This window comes from Myripristis murdjan, chromosome 8 (assembly GCF_902150065.1).
Source record: "Myripristis murdjan chromosome 8, fMyrMur1.1, whole genome shotgun sequence".
Taxonomy (NCBI): Eukaryota; Metazoa; Chordata; class Actinopteri; order Holocentriformes; family Holocentridae; genus Myripristis; species Myripristis murdjan.
Window position 1 is genome coordinate 6,608,454 of NC_043987.1, and position 6,223 is coordinate 6,614,676.

Sequence of the window (6,223 nt, forward strand, 5' to 3'; positions counted from 1 at the left end):
TGTCTGTTGGAATGGAGAGCAGCTGTACAGCAGTTTTCATACTGATGTGGATGAACTCATCACCACTAGTTGAAATGTACAGTAGCATGGGTTCTATAAACTTTATAAAAGTAGGCTACATTACGCAAGTTCACGTTTATTTAGAGCCCAATATCACTGTTGACAGTCTCAAAGGGCTTTCCATGCCCACATGTTTACAGTAAACAGGACGACATCCCCTGACTTCATCCTCATAGCGGCCAAGAAAAAACTCCCCCCGAAAACCCAGCGGAAATAGGGAAAAATAAAAGAAATCTTGAGAAGCAAAGCAAGCGCAACACCACGTTTTGGTAAATACTCACAGCCACGAGCAGCCTCTTCTTTTACATGACAGTCAGACAGATGGACAGACAAACTGAGAGATGACTGGACACATGGACAGACAGGTCGACGGATTGACAGAAGACAGATATAGATAGAATGATAGACGGACAGACAGATTGACAGATAGATAAACTGATAGCTAGACTGATCAACAAAAAGACAGACCGCCAGAAAGGCAAACACACACACACACACACAAGTGAAAACAATATCTCCACCCACGGCGCTCCGCCTGATCGAAATAAAAATATCCTCAGCTGAGCCAAATAAGAAACTGTACAAAAAGAGTGGCTCCTGCAGAGGAGGTTTCAATAAGACGTGAGGTGAAAGGCAGCAAAAAGGAAAAAAAAATATGTAAGAAAATATGATTTAGAATGATCTGCAGAAAATTAATTGACATACGTTCCAGTAACTGAACTTTTCCACGTAGAGTTTACAAGCTATAATGAACGAAAGAAAGACTTGACTGCATGTTGGTGCTTTTTTTTTCTAAGACAGTATCACAGTTTTGAAATGGCTTTCTGAATACACTGCTTGGTTGTCATTGCTTCACAAAAGTGAAACCAACATTAGCTCGGTGGGTGTAAACTAATGTAGCTTTGGCAACAGTCATAACAAACTATCCATGACTCAAAATCAAACAGGAGTGGGTGTCCTCACTGCATGTTTAGACCCAGACACACCAAAGTCAGTGCCTGCATTACTGATTGAACATGCTCGATTGGCTGAAAACCAATGCGGGACGGTGCAGGACACAACACACAAACTAGAGCCACAGAAACTCACCGACAAAAAAAAAAAAAAAAAACACTGCCTTCAGTCGACCATTTGTTTGATGTGTCATGGCCTTTAAACAGCTTTACAAGATATAAATTTAATGTCATATACATTTATACACACTTTTTTGTATTTTATATATTTGGTGCATTTTTTTAAATTTTTTAATGTAATAATTAAATGTTTTCAATGTTTTATAATGTATTTTTATGAGTAATTTAATATTCAACAATAACAGTGTGAGACTACATGCGGAGTCAGTACCAGTTAATCTCCTCTAGCTGTTTCATAATAAAAGCCTTCCCCATGATTGCAGTTGAAAAGCTTTAAAGTGAAGTGACTGCAAGAAACCTTTTGTTAGCATTAACCTAAAACTGCCAGCACAGCTTCAACAGGCTGTAGAGCGGCTCAACAGAAAACGCTGAAGCTTCTGTAACACAGTGTGAAAGTTAGAATATAGGAGCTGCAGAAACACAGAAAACCATAATAAACACTGGAGGCATAAAAATAAAAATATGAAAGCTATGTGTATGTATGTATGTAATTGTTACAGCTCAGTGCCCCACAACACATCGGTGTGTCTTTGTATTTGTAATCCGCCGGTTTGTTTCTCAGAGTGCCTCAGTGTGTCTGTCCTGTTGCAGAGCATTTCATCAGGTGACGAACGGAGATGATGCATTTCTGAATACATTATCTGTCCACCCAGACACATTCCTGCATGACACACGGTGCTTATTGCTGCTTTTTATAGATGACTGTGCACTGTTCTGAAATGTCTAAATTGTGTTACTATTCGCTGTAATCTTTACTAACACATAATTCATTTGTTACTATTGTTATTAATTTGCAAATGATGTGCGGTTTTGAATTGAATGTTTTCCTAATTAAATGTTTATGCTATGCCAAGGGCAACCACACTGGCTGTAATTTATTTGAAACTCTAGAGGACATCCCAAATTTCCAAAAGACACCACAAATGTCTTGAGATGAGAATATTATAATATTTGTAATGCAGTCAGGCATGATTACTGTTTAATAACATGTGTAATAACCCAGGGGTTCCAGGCAGGAAAGGCATCGCCCTCTGGAGATTCAAAGTTCAAAAGATGACAGCAAAAGAAAATTGTGAAGGTGTAGCAAAATAACTGGATTTGAAATGATACAGCAAAGACGGGACTTAAAGCTTGAAATGACAGTATCTATATACAGATCGAATAAAAAATAAGGTCAGTGGAACCCCATAGCTAGGGGCGCCCAAAATAAAACAGTCAAGTATTGAATATTTGACTACAGTGAAGGAGGTCTGCGACACATCAGCAGACATTGCTTGACAGCACACAGAAACAGAATAGCACTTCCATTGTGTTCGCATGAAAGACTATGAAGAGAAAACGGCATCAATGACGGTCACAGTCATGCTACACTCAGAACTAAAGAACTAAGCAAAGGAAAGATTTCGAAAAAGCAGACACACTAGACAGCATTTCAGATATCAGATGAGTTTTTTTTTTTAAAGCATCTCATGAATAATCTTTGTGGATGGAAAAATTGCACAACAGCATTAAGTGGTAATGACCAATCTACTTCAAGATGCAGCAAACACTTAAATACTGATTAAAATTCAGTGATGAATGTACAGTGTCACTTTAACAAAGGAATCACCTCATCTGCTAGTATTTTTTGTTTTGCATACTATATAGAGCATTTTAAAATGAATTTGCACGTTGAAACTGAAGCTCAAAACAAATCACACAACTGTGATCACTAAGGCTAATAATTTACATGTCACAAAGAAACTGGCAGAGCCGGTAAGAACAGACGACAACTTAATAAATAATATATGAATATTAGTTATAATTTATATAAACACTACTTATTCAGTTGGATAATTCACACAATGTAATAGTAAGGATGTGTTGGTCTGACAGAGTGTGTCACAAAGAGAGACTGAAATGTCCACTTAACAGATACACTTAAATGTAATTTATTAAAACTGGCAGTGACACAAATGAACAATGGGGTGTGAAGGTCAGCAATGTTCGCCCGTAGAGCAAAGCATGGGTGTGTGTCGTGAGCGGTAGAGGAGTTGAATGTGCAGACTAAGAGGAGAGTCAGCTGTTGGAGGACAGTCTACAGAGCGAGTACATGGGCCAACATTTACAGCGTGGAGCACCCTGGGGAGCTACATCAGCTGCCAACCCACCATGTCAGTCAGATCCCTGGCCAGGACAACCTCCAGCACTGTGGGAGGCGTGTCACCAGTGCATATAGTGTGCGACATGCGACATGATTATTTGCTTCAGTCAACCAAGAAATTCTACCGCCAACAATTCTTAAATCTTAAGTGAACCACAAAGTGTTCCACAGAAAAATAACCTTTACAGAACGTTCTCAAAACATTTGGTTGCAAGAATGTGACCTTAAGAAAACTGGATATTCTGAAGGATGTACCGCCAACGATTTTCTAAATCTTAAGAGAACCATAAAAAAGTTAAAAAAGCATTTCACAAAAAAGGTAACATTCTCGAAACCTTGGCTGAAAGTTGCAAGAAATAGCCTGGTTCCAACCTGGGAATCACACATTCACTTTAAAAAGTTTCAAGTGATTCTGAATGTCTGGTGTTGCTCAGTTCAACTGTGAATTCTCGATTTAAAAACAAAACCGAGTCAATCAGCATCAGCAGCTGTAGGATGGGACAAACATTGTTGACCTAATCAGTCTGTGCTAGAGACCGGGAGCCAGGTAGCAAATTAGCTAACATGAGAAAATAGATGATAAAATACCCCTTTGATTAAATTAATTACATTTATTTTATATAGATGACATGTCTTCTCAACATCGCCTGACATGGTAGCTTTTATGCCACTGTACTCAGCTCTTAAAACACTGACAAATTGTTGACATGGCAACACATCGGTGTCGACTTAAAATGACATTAGATCCAGTTGGTTACATTGGTCTCTGGTGATTGGCTTGGGGAAAAAAATCAATCTGAAGATGGAAATGAGTTGACAGTTCAGTCTTGACATCATGCACTGCAAGAGAAGTCCCACAAAATAATCAAATTTATCTGAGAATGTTCTATCCATGTTCGATGAAGGCACCACAATAATAACCTTGAGAAAATGTTTTGAGGAACATTCTGTAAAGATTGGAGAAAAAAAAAAAAAAAACCACACTTGCGTCAGATTGAAGTTAGAGGTCAGAAAGAAGCCAGTGGTGTCTGATGTGTAGTTGTTTACACCGCATGAATATAAAGTCTGCGGCCCTTTAATGACCCCTATTTAATGAAGCTGTCAAACTATGAAACTGTTCGGATTTTATATAGCAACATAAGCCAGTGTCTATTGAGTTTTGCTGTTTAGAAAAACCATTTGGGCCTCTAGTGATTTAATTGGCGCGGTGCTGTTTTATCAGCGGCTTAATCAATAGCTCTGCATTGATCCAAACAGACTCAGTAATCGATACAATATCATGAGGTGGTGCAGTGCTGTGCTCTTTAACGTGGGTCACACAGACACAGGTCACCGCAACCACAACCTGGCAGTCGTCTCACTGCTCTGTTTGAACTGCGGCGACTGCAATGATAACACACACACACATACACACACACACACACATACACACAAACACACAAATTTAATCTCCCTGGGAAAGACCCGGCCGGAAAAAAACTAAACTAAAAATGTCACTGAACTTTAAAGATCTGTCTCATTAACCCGCGTCAAGCAGAGAGAGAGAGAGAGAGGGAGACTGAAAAAGTCTGGAGCGAGAGAAGAGATGTGAGTAATTCTCCCAGCCTGCTGATCCACACGGAATTTGGGAGTACCAAGTCACTCAATAATGTATTGATTTTCTTTAGCCAGCTTTTTATTCTTTCAGCAGTTGACGCAAATGATTATCTAACTCATGCTAATGAGCAGTGTGTCTCTGTTGGATAACTAGTGTCGTCTGTCTGTCTGTCTGTCTGTCCACCTGCGTATCTGGCAGTGTGTCTGGTTGACCATCTGTATTATGATTCATTTGGCTTCCTGTCGAAATGATTATTATTATTTTTTTTTTCTGAATGTTTGTGTTTGTGTGCCTGTCTGTATCAGTCCCTGTGTCTCTGTCTGAGTCCCTGCTGACCTGTCTATTATCCATCTGTCCAACGAGAGCGTGTGTCTGCATGTGAGCGAGTGGCCTTGTGAACTGTGGGGTGCAAGAGATCGACAAAATAACAAACATCTAAAAATACATGCATGTCTAGCATAAGGATTAAAGCCACATTTTGCCCTATAAGAATAGCTTTGGTGCTCCTTGAATTGTTGACATGCAACTCCTGATCTGTGTGTGCAGTGAGAAACTGGACTTTTCTTCAAGGTGAAAAGCCTCCAGTTGACTGAGGGATGAAGGGAGTGGAAATCCACCACACTCTTCGCATCCCAAAAGATCCCACAAAAGGCTCAGTGATGTTTAGATGTGTGGAGTGGAAGGTGTTTGACTGCACCCTGGTAGTCAGGGAAACACACTTGAATTTGCTGAGCAGGGTCTATGCAGGAATTATCGTCTTGGAGTGTGATCAAACGGCTAATGGATACAGAGGTGAATAGGTCATACCCTCTGAAAACCACGCCCACATGATCACGATGATTTCTTCCACGTTGGTCATGTTTCATTTGGGACAACCAAAAATCGGACAGTATATCCTGGCTAAAAGAATCTGTCAGATTGCTTCACACTCGGTATGGCTGGATTCAGCTGAAGATGCTGAGCAATTGTTGGGGCGTATATATGTGTATGTTTGGTTGAAATTGCGTGCGTGGATGGTGAAAAACAAGCTCATTTTTTAAAATTAAAAGTCCGTCCTTGTGATTGTGTATTGTGCAGCTAGGATGGGTGATGTCAAGTGACAAGCAGGCGGTGATGTTCCTGCTCTGGCAGCGTAATACTCAACCGCTGAGACAGAACTTTAACTACAAAAATGAGCTCAGCATCCTCTGCTGAATCCAGCCATACCAAGTGTAAAGCTGACGGGTACTTTTGTCGTGACCGTCTTTAGCCAAGGATGCACCCTCATGCAATACAAAGTCAAAGGAGAGG